Genomic DNA, 13,805 nt, shown 5'->3' with positions numbered 1-13,805 from the left:
GTTTATTTGTAAAAGAATTCTGTTTTTAAGAAAAAATTAAAAAAACAAGATAAATGAAATCTTTGTTAAAAATTTGAGAAATATTTTAACAAATTCTGAGAATTTAATCTAAAAAGTGTTTAATACTTTAAGCTTTTATAATAAAAAGAAAAAATTGCTTTTGCTGTAAAATAAAAGCAAAAAACAACAACTTGAGTGGAAAAATATTTTGGAAAAAAGAAGAGAAAAAAGGCGCAGTCTTTGTGGCAAAGATTTTTTTGTGTTTTTTTGTTGTTGGTCAAACAAATTTATAAAAAATAAATTAATCAAGAAAATTTTATAATTTAATTGAAATCAACAAAATCCATGTTAGAAAAAAGTGTAATGTTTAAGTGAGTATGTGTGTGTGTGTTTTTATAAATATATGAAAAAAATATTTGTGATTTTATGAAAAATCAAGAAATATCAGTTTTCAATTGTTACTGTATGGTGGGCCAAGTGAAACCTTATAAAATTGCAATAAAAAAAGATAAATAAAAAAATTTATTAAACAAAAGCCGCTCTAAAAAAATTCTATATAAAAACAAACCTATTGTAAAACCAAGTTTATTAAGCAATAAAATTATTTAACAAAAAATACGAAATCTATTTTCCACAAATAAAAAAAAAAACAAAATATTTTAATTACAATTTAAATAGAAAATTACTAAAAAACAAACAAGTGAAAGTTTAGTTATAGAAAATACATGAAATAATTAAAACCCTGTCCAAATAGAGTCTTAAAGGATTATAATTTCAAGAAAAAAAGGATTAAACCATTAACAAAAGGTAAGTTTGGCAAATTTGTCTTCTTCTTTTTAGAAAAAAAAAAAAATCACTAAAATTGACCTTTGTCTCTTTGTTGCAAATTTTTCTGGTTTCTTGTAGTTGCGTGTATTTGTTTAGCTGCTGTTGTTGTTGGTTTTTTTCCATTACCCCAACAACATATTTTTCTTTTACCTGTCTTTGATTGTTGTTTTTTTTTTGTTGGAGCACTTTTTTCTTGCCTTGTTATGGGAAAAAAAGGGCGCTCCTTTTTTCTTGCCAAATCCTTTTTATGCTTGTCATTCTTTTTCCTTGTTTTTCTATGTGATTTTTTTTGTTCATCGTGTTTTGTTTGTGATTTTTTTGTGTTTGTTTTTTTCTTTTCACTTGTTTTAGTTGCTGTTCTCTGCGTGTATATATGGTGAACAATGCTTTCCAAACTGTAAATTTTCTCTGTTTAGTTCGTGTTGTTGTTGCTGTAGTTTTTGTTTTGCTGTGAAAATACAATATCAGTGTTGCCTTTATTCAAAATGTAAACGAAAATCACTGCAATTTAAAGGAAATTTTGTGTAGCTTTATAAAGATGTATAAAGTTTTACAAAATAAAAAATTAATTAAGAAAAGCATTCGAAATATTATAATAATTTGTAAATTTATAAAAATGTCTTAATTTTTTAGTTCAGTTCTAGTTCAGTTCCAGTTCAGTTCTAGTTCAGTTCTAGTTCAGTTCTAGTGCAGTTTATTTCATTTCTAGTTCAGTTCTAGTTTAGTTCTAGTTCAGTTCTAGTTCAGTTCTAGTTCAGTTCTAGTTCAGTTCTAGTTCAGTTCTAGTTCAGTTCTAGTTCAGTTCTAGTACAGTTCTAGTTCAGTTCTAGTTCAGTTCTAGTACAGTTCTAGTTCAGTTCTAGTTCAGTTCTAGTTCAGTTCTAGTTCAGTTCTAGTTCTGTTCTAGTTCAGTGCTAGTTCAGTTCTAGTTCAATTCTAATTTAGTTCTAATTTAGTTCTTGTACAGTTCTAGTTCAATTCTAGTTCAGTTCTTGTTCAGTTCTAGTTCAATTCTAGTTCAGTTCTAGTTCAGTTCTACTGCAGTTCTAGTTCAGTTCTACTTCAGTTCTACTTCAGTTCTAGTTCAGTTCTAGTTCAGTTCTAGTTCAGTTCTAGTTCAGTTCTAGTTCAGTTCTAGTTCAGTTCTAGTTCAGTTCTAGTTCAGTTCTAGTTCAGTTCTAGTTCAGTTCTAGTTCAGTTCTAGTTCAGTTCTAGTTCAGTTCTAGTTCAGTTCTAGTTCAGTTCTAGTTCAGTTCTAGTTCAGTTCTAGTTCAGTTCTAGTTCAGTTCTAGTTCAGTTCTAGTTCAGTTCTAGTTCAGTTCTAGTTCAGTTCTAGTTCAGTTCTAGTTTAGTTCCAGTTCAGTTCTAGTTCAGTTCTAGTTCAGTCACATATCTCTTCTAGTACAATTCTAGTTTAGTTCTAGTTCAATTCTAGTTGAATACCCCTAAAAACTGTTTCCAAGTCCAATAAGCTTGCTTTATAAAAACATACTTACTTGCTGACTAAACGGCCCATATTTGTTTTAATGTTTTTTTTTTCACTGTTCACATTTTAATTTATTTATTTTTTAAACAAAATTTTAACGCAGACAGGAAAGGGAAAATGCCAACTGTGTATGTACTTTTGAGTTCTGTTGCGTTTTTGAACAACTTGTTGTAATCAGCAAAAAAAAATGCAAAATTGAACTTTAAAATGTCAAATATCAATAAACCAATTGCAAACAATTAAAACAAAAAGATTAAAATTCTAAATAAAAAAAAATTGTTTCATTTAAAAAAAATTTTTGTTGCAAACAAAAGAATAAAATAAAGTTTAAGCAAGTGCTAGGAAAAATTTACAAAAAGAAAAAAACCCGTTGACTAAATAAATATTTAATTTTTCTTAATAATTGTTTAAATATAAAGTAAAAGTTGTTGCATATTTTTCTTCAATTCGAACCTTTTCTATTTGTTTATTTTATTAATAATAATTTGAAGGTTTATGATGTTTAATGGTTTGTAAAACCTTAACCGAATTATATTGATTAGTTATGTTTAGAATTTTTAAATAAATATTTACTTAAAATAAAATGTGTTACTTTTATGATGTTTTAAATTGTTTTATTTTTTTTTTGTTATTTTTTATTTTGTTGTTTGTAAAAAAGGAAATGTTTTCTTATAATTGATTACAAATTTGTGATAATTTTACTTTGATTTTATCTATTCTCTCAAAGTAATTTTTTTTTTAAAAAAAGGTTGAAGTTTTTTTTTTTGAACTGATAAGATTGAAGTATGAAGGAATTTTGTAACAAGAGAGATTATTTTAAGTTGATACTGTCAACATCTCATGAGTTGGGTTTCGTTTTTTTTTATTTTCTTTTTAATCAGTATATAGATTTCTTATTACTTTTTTTGTTATTGTAAATATTATTTTATTTATTTTAAATTTATTTGTTTTATTTAAAGAAAAACTTTATTATTTGTTTTAATAACTAAAAGAGTTTTATTTGAAATTGAAAATGTTTGGAAAAGCAAAAACTTATGTTCAATGTTAAAGAGAAAGTGTGGCTAAAGATTTTAACATTTTTTTCAGTCTTCAAACAATTTGTCCGTCTTTCTTACAAAAAAGTAAAAAAACTTTTAATTCCCGAATATTCCACAAAGCAGTTTTCAATATCTTGTGCAAAGGGCAACATTTTCAGATAATTGGCGAACAATTTATATTCAACTAAAATTGTGTACTTTTAATTATCTCTTTGGAAAAATTAAAAAAATTCAATTCGCGAATATTCTGCAAATTTATATATTTTTTGTAATTTTTACATTTTCTTTTAAAACAACAAAGTTTCTATTAAATAAAAATAGAAGAATATGTCAAGAAAATTTGATAAAAAATCTGAATTGTAAACCAAGAAAAATTCGTGAATTTATTGTGAATTTTGAGAGAATTTTGCAAATTTTTTACAAAGATAATTCTTTGTAAAAAATTTGCAAGAATGTGCAAAAAATGGGCAACATTTTCAGATAATTTGCGAACAATTCAGCAAAAATTGTGTTACAATAACTTGTGCTTTCAATTGTCTCTGTGAAAAAAATTAAAAAAAAAATCAATTCGCGAATATTCCTTAAATTAATATTTTTTTTTTTTTTAATTTTAACATTTTTTTTATAAAATATATAAAATTTGTATTAAATTAATAAGAAAGAACATTTTTTATAAAGCTGAACTGTAAGCAAACAAATATTCGTGAATTTTTTTGGGAATTCTGTGAGAATTTTAAAAATTTTCACAAAGATAATATTTTTGAGGGCAAAACTGTGCAAAAAAATGCAACATTTTCAGATAATTGTCAAACTGTTAACATTTAGCTAAAAATGTCTTAAAATAACTTGTGATTTCAACTGACATTTTGAAAAAATAAACAAAAAATCAATATTCCTTAACTAATATTAATACCCTATACCACTTTATTGGGGTGGGTATATTGGGTTTGTGCTGATGTTTGTAACGCACAATTATATTGGTCCTTTACCCACCTTAATGTTTACCAATCATAATCATTTTCTGAGACGATTTAGCTTTGTCCGTCCGTTCGTCCATGGGAAAACTTGTAATCAAACTACAGGTCGCAATTATGAAGATAATTTAATGAAATTTGTTACATGATATTCCTGTGCTTTGTTACGAATACTAAATCAAATTTTATTCTTATGCAGGTGTAGGGTATTATATGATCGCTTTTGCCCGACTAAAACTTTTTATTTGTTTTTAATTTTAACATTTTCCTAAAAAACGAGAATACTTCTATTAAACAAAAAATTAAATTATAAACAAGAAAATTATCGTGAATTTATTGTGAATTTTCTTAGAAAAAAACCATTAAGGGCAAGAAAGTGCAAAAAAAGGTCAACATTTTTTTTCATAAATTCTAATCTTTTCAAAAGTAGGTTTAAACTTTTACTGAAACAAACTTTGATTTTTAACTTATTGCGGGGTACTATTTTAGGGCACGTTTAGGGGTCTCCTTAGTAACTTTTTTCTCCAATTTTTTTTGTTATTTTTTCTATATAGTTGTTGTTGTTTTTTAATCTTGTTTGTTTTTATTATGATATAAATTCTTTAAAAAAATTTTTTGGTGTTTCTTTCTTTAACATAAGCCAACTTATTAGACATGTTGTTGTTTTTTATTTTTAATCTTTGTATGTTTTTTTTTTGGCATAATAAAAATATATTATGAACAAAGTAGAAAGAAAGAGACAAAAAGCTAAAGGTATTAGCGGCTATATGGCGTTCTTGAAAAAGTTCAATGACTGAATGAATATTTGTGTTACAAAAAGTAAAAACCGCTAACGAAAAACGAAAAAAATTAAAAATAAAAAAATAATAGTAAAAAAACTAACTACTACTATAACAGTTGACTCGCACTAAACAGATTTGTCGTAGTTGGTTCAAGTATATATATTTTTTTTATTCGATTTTGTTTACGAAATCTTTTACGACCAAAAAAAAAACTATAATAAACCAACTATTGTTTAAATATTAGTAAATAATACTTGCTAACGTTATAAACAAAAAAGTAAAGAATTTCAAAATCTTTAAAAAAAAAAAAATAACCAAATAAATGAATGAATAACAAAATGATTGGCAAATTTGGTCAACGGTATAGATTTTTGATTAAGAAATGTTTTTTTTAACAAAAAAAGAAAAATACTCTGTTAAATTTATTTTTATATTTTTTTGTAAATTAATACTTAATTAATTGTTTTTTTATTTTTTTAGTTATTTATAAATGTTTTTTATTTAATAAAATCTATAAAACAACCAAAAGTACAGATCACATTGACAAAACAAATAATTACAATTGTTTGTTAATCATAGGCAAAACTAAAATGCATTTTTTTGGCAAAATGTTTGCCTTAAAAACTAATAAGAACGAAATGCAATGTTCTTCTTTTTTAAATAAAGAAAATTTAAAAAAATTCAAATTAAGTTTTCGCAAAATTTCCAAATGTTAAAATAGTGCAAAAATGTTGCTCCCTTTTTTACACTTTCTTGTCCTTAATTTGCAAAAATGTTGCCCCCTACACTTTCTTGCCCTTAAATGGAAATTCTCTGTAAAAATTGTCAAATTCTTAAAAATTTTACTTTTCGTGCGTTTTATTTAAGAGAAATTATGACATTTTAAAAACAAAAGTAAAAATCGAAAAAAATGATTTGCCAAATGTTAAAATAGTGCAAAAATGTTGCTCCCTTTTTACACTTTCTTGCCTTTAAATAGAAATTCTTTGTAAAAATTGTCAAATTCTTAAAAATTTTACTTTTCATGCGTTTTATTTAAGAGAAATTATGTCATTTTACAAGCAAAAGTAAAAATCGAAAAACTTAATTTGCTACATGTTAAAATAGTGCAAAAATGTTGCCTCTTTTTTGACACATTCTTGCCCTTAATAGGATTTTCTTTGTAAAAATTTTGAAATTTTTAAAAATTTTACTTTTCATCCGTTTTATTTAAGAAAAATTGTGTCATTTTAGAAGCAAAAGTAAAAAATCGAAAAAATTAATTTGCAGAATAGTCGCGAATTGAAATTTTTATACATTTTTAAACAGACAAATAAAAGGGACAAGTTTTTCTTAAACGCTTTCAGTTTGTTTTCAAATTAAATTTTCGCAAAATTTCCTCGATGTTATAATAGTGCAAAAATTATAACTTTCTTGCCCTTAATAGGATTTTCTCCGTAAAAATTGTCAAATTCTTACAAATTTAAATGAATTTTCGTAAATTTTGTTTATTTATAATTAAATTTTTATTCTTACGACACATTTATAAGAGAAAAACATACGACACATTTATTAAAGGTGGACAGTTGGGTGAGGCCCGCCGAATCCCACATTCATTACGTACTATATACAATTAATACCAACTCATTTTCAAATGCGTAGTCCCACAGTCACTACTCTGTGGGGTATCTGTTGTTTTGGCAAGAGCACCTAACTTATCCCGGAAAATTGACTTTACCTTACATCTGTCTTTTAACCGCAACTTCTTCCCGCGAATTTGGGGTTAAACCTTAGCCACTACGTGGATCCCGATGGAACCTCAACCAACTAACCAGCCTGAACATAGTCCTGCGGGCAACTGACCACCCATAGTACCAGATTATGCGGTACTCTGGTTTGACCAGGCAGTAAACTGTAACCAATTTTTTGTCCCTACCAGACTAAAGGAATAAAGGGGTGAACAATAACCCCTTTATTCCTCGAGATTGCAATATCACCAAGGCTTCACCAAGGTAACATTCCCTCGGGGGGAAGGAGTGACAGACGGCCAGACTAAAAGGTATTGGTCACTCCTTTATTCCCCGAGATTGCAATAACACCAAGGTGGAGGCTTCACCAAGGTAACATGCCCCCGGGGGGAAGGAGTGACAGACAGGGGCATTTTTTTAAAAACTTACTCTTTTTTGCAAAATTTTTAAACTAAATTTTATTTTTTTTGTCATTTAAAAATTCTCAGATATTTTAAAATTTGTAATCCTTTATTTGTAAATTTGTTTCGCGAATATTCTGTGAATTCACATTTTCATACATTTAAATAGACATAAGAGTGGATAAAGTATTCCTAAACACTTTCTACGTTCTCGATTGTGATACGTATCATGTTAAAGAATCTTCTATTGTTCATTATTTTCATCCTGGATTTGCGGAATATTCGCGAATTTAATTGTTTCGATTCGAATTGAATTATTTCTTAATAGATTCTACGTTTTTCATTGTACTTTAACATTTTTTAATTGTTGAATATTTTCATTCTTAATTTGAGGAATATTCGCGAATTTTTTGTAAATTTCTTCGGTTTGCTGCATGTTTATTAAAAATTCTTTGATTCTTTCTGAATATTGGATTCATTCATAGAATAATTGCAAAATAAAATTTTTTGTAAATATGCCGAACAATTATTCGTGTTATGAAAGTGTTTAAAATCATGCTAAAACCTACAAAAAAATTTTGTTTAAATGGTGATTGACTTGTTAATAATTTTCTTTCTATTTTATATTTCTCACTTTATTAAAGTCCATGCACCAAGAAACACCGGAAATTTTAGGCAGTAGAAAGATAGAAAAAAATAAAACTAAAAAGAAATGTGTTGGACAGTAAATAAACAATAATAAAAAAATACAAAATATTTTTCAAGTTAAAGCCTTGGGAGCAAAACGATCCTCATGTATGAATACGAATATTCATGTTGAAAAAAATGTATAAAAAATAAATAAATTAATGGAAAAAACAAACTTAAAAGTGAAAGTCTTTCAAAAAAAAAAAAACAAAAAAAAACATGTTACTAACACAACAACTTGCGGCTCAACTTTAAACGTGATGATAAATGTATGAATGAAATGGTTAGAAATTAAGAGTTTGAAAACAAATTTTTTTGGGGGGCTTAAGTGTGGAAAAGTTTACTCAAGCTTAAACATACAAAATTTTTTGTAGCAAAAAAAAAAAAAAAAAAAAAACAATAATAATTTGAATACTTTAATTAGGTATTTAAAACATTTTTGCATAAATTTTTCAGATTAATTATGTTTAAAAAATTGTTGTGTTATTTAATAACAAAAATGTATATTTTAGTGAATATTCGTGAAATATTACAAAAATTGTAGAGATATTTGGTTTCAATTGTGCATTAGACAGACAGATTTCTTAAAATTTCTTTAAATTTTCTAAAAGTTCTTGGAATATTCGCGATTTGAAATTTTTCCAAATTTTGCTAGAATCGAACAAAAGTATAAAAGGTTTATAAAACAAATTTTGTATGACAATTTGATTTATAAACCTTTGATAAATGTTTATTAATAAGGTAGCAAATGTTTAAAATTGAGTAAATAACTGATTTTTTTTAATTAGAATATAATGTCAAAAAATATTATTCGCGAATTATTCACAAATTGAAATGTTCATGAGAGTTATACGGAGCCGCAGATTATTCTTTAATATTCTTTAATCTGTCGCTATTACTTTTTTTTATTAAAAACTAATATGATAGTTTTAAACATAACTGCTTTCAAACATTTAGTCTTAATGTTTTAAGATTTGTTCAAAATTCCTGAAATATTCGAGAACTAAAATTCGCATTAAAGACAGACAGACACTTAAATAGTTCTAAAACGTTTTTCCCTTAATCGATTAGTCTTATTGATCAATATTAAATTACAAACAAACGCTTACCGCTTTGTTTTATTAGGTTAAACCGTTCATTTTATTATTATTCGCGAAATATTCGCGAACTAAAAATTTTACAAAGAAATAGAAGGACAGACAAATTGTTGTAATAATATTTAGCTTTAGTTAGTTTGACAGGAGGATGTACATACATACATCAAATCCGGAGAAATACACCTAAGCCTCTATCGGGCCTGTTGTGCGCTCCTTAACCAGTGCCTCAGGTGGGAATCGAACCCACGACCTCCGGTCTACCAGACTAGAACACTAACCCACCGGAGGCCACACATATTTAGCTTTATTTTGTTTGTTTTTTACTTTAAAAAAATCTCTTTTTAGGTCTTAGATATTAGATAGTTGCTTTTGCTAAAAATTCCGGGAATATTCGAGAATTTTTATAATTTTTTTTTTCAAAGAAACACGTACAAATTATTTTAAAACTTTTGCTATTTGAATGACACATACCGACTGACAAAATGTTTTATTTTTATTGTTAATTTTCTTAAATTTATGATTATTCGTGAAAAATTCGCGAACTTAAATTTTCATAAAAGACAGAATGTTGTACAATTTATAATATATTCTGCTTGATTTATTTCGCTGTCTATCACTTAAAAAATATTCTCTAACTCATCAAGTCATATTAGATTGTTGAATTTGTTAAAAATTCCTGGAATAGTCGAGAATTGAAATTTTCACAAATTTTAAGAGACAGATGGATAGACAAAGTGTTTTAAAAGGTTATTTTATAGAATTTCTCTCATTACTTAAGATTTTGATCTATTATTGATATTTTGATTCAATATTCACGGAATATTCGCGAATATAAATTTTCATTTTTAATTTTATAAAGGACTAGAGAAAAAAATATTTTTTCTTATCAGTTTGCTTGAAAATAGTTCGTAAAATGCAATTGTTACAATATTGTTAAGATTTTCAATTTTTTTAATTCTTGGAATTATTAATTTTTGTAACGCACAATACCAATCGGCTCAGAATAATTTTCTGAGTCGATTTAGCTATGTCCGTCCGTCCATCTAAACCTTGTAATCAAACTACAGGTCGCAATTTTTTAGACAATTTAATGAAATTTGGTACATGATCTTCTATAGACCCAGGAACGAAGCCTATTGAAAAAGGATAAAATCGGTTCATTATTTCACTTAGCCCCCATACAACTGAACCCCCGAATAGGGCTTGCAATCAAACTACAGGTCGCAATTTTGAAGATAATTCAATGAAATTTAGCACATGACCTTCTATGATACCGTAGACGAAGCCTATTTAAAAAGGTTAAGATCGGTCCATTATTTCACCTAGCCCCCATACAACTTAAGCCCCGAATAGGGCTTGCAATTAAACTACAGGTCACAATTTTGAAGATAATTCAATAGAATTTTGCACATGATCTCTTATGATATCGTAGACGAAACCTATTAAAAATGGTTAGCATCGGTCCATTATTTCACCTAGGTCCCATACAACATACCCGCCGAATAAGGCTTGTAATCAAACTACAGGTCGCAATTTTGGGGATAATTAATTGAAATTTTGCACATAATCTTCTCTGATACCGTAGAAGTAGACCTATTAAAAATAGTTAACATCGGTCCATTATCGGTCACCTAGACCCCATAAAACTATTCTATTCTAGTCTTTATGACCCTGATGAACTTTATAATTATAGGGCCTCATTTAACTCTAGCCCCTTTAAAAAAACCCCTCATCAAAATTTTACTAAATATCCATAGTTTTATTAAACAATAAATGCTTTATTATGAATACTAAATCACATTTTATTCGTATACAGATGTAGGGTATTATATGGTCGGCCTCGCCCGACTATAATTTTTTACTTGTTCTTTGTTTATACAGTTAAATTGTTCTCGGAATATTCGCGAATACAATTGAAAATTTCAAGTTTAAGAAAAGGCGCATGAAATTTTTTCTATTAAAAAAGGGCAAAGCGACGGTTAGATCAAAATCTAAAATATTTTGAAAATTATTGATTTTAAAACTTTTTCTTGAGTTTGTAAAATCAAGGAATATTCGATATTGGTAAAAACGCCAAATTTTAGTTTTTGATCAAACAAACTTGCAAAACTATTTGTATAAATCATTTCATATTATTTTCTAATATTTGTTTAATAAATATTTTATTTTTTTTTTTTTTTGTTTATTTTTCTGTTATAATGATTGTCCGACCTCCTTTATTAGTTCAGCAGTTTGATTTCAAAACGGAAGTACACACAAAAAGTCAACGGTTTTTTATATTAATAGAAAAAAGACATAATAAGTAAAACAGTAAAAAAATTGGTGACTTAAACATATAATTATTATTGATAATAATAGTATTTTTATTTGTATTGTCATTAATGTTTTCATTATTGTTGTTATTAATAAATAACAATATTTGAAAAAAACAAATCGTCTATAACCAATAAAACGGAAATAAAATAATGAAAATACAATTGAATTAATTGTAAGAAATCATTGTCGTTTATAAAGGAAAGAGGAAAAAAATCAAAATGTAAAATGAAATCTATAATTAAGTGATAAATAATTAAAAATTATAATTACTTAGTTAAAACAAGACTTAAGTTAAGATTGAGTGATAGCAATCAGCATGTTTAAACTGGACAGCTTCGGCAGCAGTAAGAGGACGTAATAAATCAGACGAGAACTTATAATAAAAGTATTTGATATATCTCATCTGAATACATGTGCAACTTTGCTCATAACTCGAATTCTAGACATTCAATTTTATCATTATTCATAGAATATTCGCGAATAGTATAGAAATGTTCCCAAGTTGTGCTAGAAAAAAGCTAAACTGCAGATGAGTGAAAGTTAATTGTAACATGTAATCTGGATTGTTTGAAATTATTGCTGATTCTTTGTTTCATTCAAGATTCATGGAATATTCGCAATTTGTAAATTTTTGTTTAGAAAAATTCACGAATGTTGTAAAACTTTTAATAAAAGTATTTAAGGATACTTTGTGATATAAAATTTCAAGACTTTGCTCAACTCTAGACATTAAATTATGAATATTCAGGAATATTCGCGAATGATGAGCGGACGGATGACTGTCGAAGTGATTTTCATGAGTACCTGGCATGATGCCCTACCCCAAGGTGGTCTTTTTCATCTACTAGGTAGACAGCAACAACAGTCTACCATCGCACCTCAATCCTTCAGTAAAGAACTCAGGTGGATTGAGCCGATCCATGTACAAGCACTTTGCTGAAGAACTCGAGCTATCTAATCTCTGACCATTGCTGCCCCGTTGCTTAACAACCGAGATGTAAAACATCACTTCCTCTGTTGTTTCGGCAACAGCTGCTAGAGACGTAACCGGTGGACCGAAATACGAATCCATCAAATAAGACGAGTACTTTGTTTTTACTCACAGAGACACACTGTACCCACATTTTTAATTAATTTTTAATTTATTTGTTATTTTAATCTGAAAAAAGAAGTTCTAAAAATAATTCTTTAAGTGTAATTTGCATAATTTTATTAGTTGTGGCATTAAACTTTTTTGTGTGCGTGTAAAACACTTTCATTTGTTGTCTTTAGATTTTTTTAATAAATATTTTGAAATATAAATAAATAAAGGAAATAAATTTTAAAATGGAGTTTTGTTAAAGTTGTTGTGAACATTTAAATGTTAAATTTAAATAGATAAAAATATAGTGAGAATGGGACAAAGGTTAATAGAAACAAACCTCTGCAGGAATTGGTCCTTCGAGCCAGCAATAATGCATAACAACCAACTAAACTACTACATGCCTTTTAATTATACAATTCTACAATTCAGGTACTATTGTGAAAAATATTCTCTTCTCTTGGTTTTGATTTCGCAATTTCCAATTTGTAGCTACAATCCTACGATTTCAGTTATGATTAGACCATAAAAAACCAACTGTCAGAACTTAATCTAGTTTCCTAAGTAGTCTTTCCCACCATCGTCTTGATAAACTTTAATCTTTTCGATAGGCTTATCCCCAGAAATCGTACATGATGTTCCTTAGAAGAGGTCCCAAGACTTCCTGGGCACTCCACCCGGTATTCTATTTTTGAAGTCCACAAGGATGCAGTATTATTTGCCGTCTTTTTCCAGTAATTGCCTTCACCGATTGTGAATTGGACAAATGTGTTCATCCAATCTATGGCAGTTAATGCTTTCAACACGTGTCAATCATACACAGCGTCCGATACTAAAGCTGGAAGTACACAACACCCGTTGAGGCGGCAACGCGTTTTACGCTTTTCAAACTTTTCGCGCTTTACATGCTGCAAGTTACACACCACAAGTTAATTTGATCTTTCTTTTAATGATTTTTTTTTAAACTACATATTACTGTTTTAAAAAACAAAATTTTAAGTTTTTTTATCTATCTATTTATCTATCTATCTATCTATCTATCTATCTATCTATCTATCTATCTATCTATCTATCTATCTATCTATCTATCTATCTATCTATCTATCTATCTATCTATCTATCTATCTATCTATCTATCTATCTATCTATCTATCTATCTATCTATCTATTATCTATCTATCTATCTTCTATCTATCTATCTATCTATCTATCTATCTATCTATCTATCTATCTATCTATCTCTCTCTATCTATCTATCTATCTATCTATCTATCTATCTATCTATCTATCTATCTATCTATCTATCTATCTATCTATCTATCTATCTATCTATCTATCTATCTATCTATCTATCTATCTATCTATCTATCTATCTATCTATCTATCTAC

At 27.4% G+C, this 13,805-nt stretch overlaps 1 protein-coding gene and 1 long non-coding RNA gene across 2 annotated transcripts in view; one reads left to right on the top strand and one right to left on the bottom strand.

The window, feature by feature from the left end:
- The first annotated feature begins 213 nt into the window (after positions 1–213).
- Positions 214–13,805, top strand: part of LOC111686482 (phosphatidylinositol 4-kinase beta) — a 124,666-nt gene continuing 111,074 nt past the window's right edge. The window contains exon 1 of the mRNA XM_046951670.1: positions 214–807. The gene's annotated coding sequence lies outside the window, so the exon portion shown is untranslated. The remainder of the gene's footprint in view (positions 808–13,805) is intronic.
- On the bottom strand, positions 524–2,394 carry LOC124420056. Its single transcript, XR_006940996.1, has 2 exons — positions 2,325–2,394; positions 524–1,356 (listed from the first exon to the last, which is right to left on the bottom strand). It is a non-coding gene; the product is annotated as an uncharacterized LOC124420056 (long non-coding RNA).

The sequence above is a fragment of the Lucilia cuprina genome, chromosome 5 (assembly GCF_022045245.1).
Source record: "Lucilia cuprina isolate Lc7/37 chromosome 5, ASM2204524v1, whole genome shotgun sequence".
Classification (NCBI taxonomy): domain Eukaryota; kingdom Metazoa; phylum Arthropoda; class Insecta; order Diptera; family Calliphoridae; genus Lucilia; species Lucilia cuprina.
Note: the sequence above shows the minus strand (reverse complement) of the source record. Positions and strands in the feature narration are given on the sequence as shown.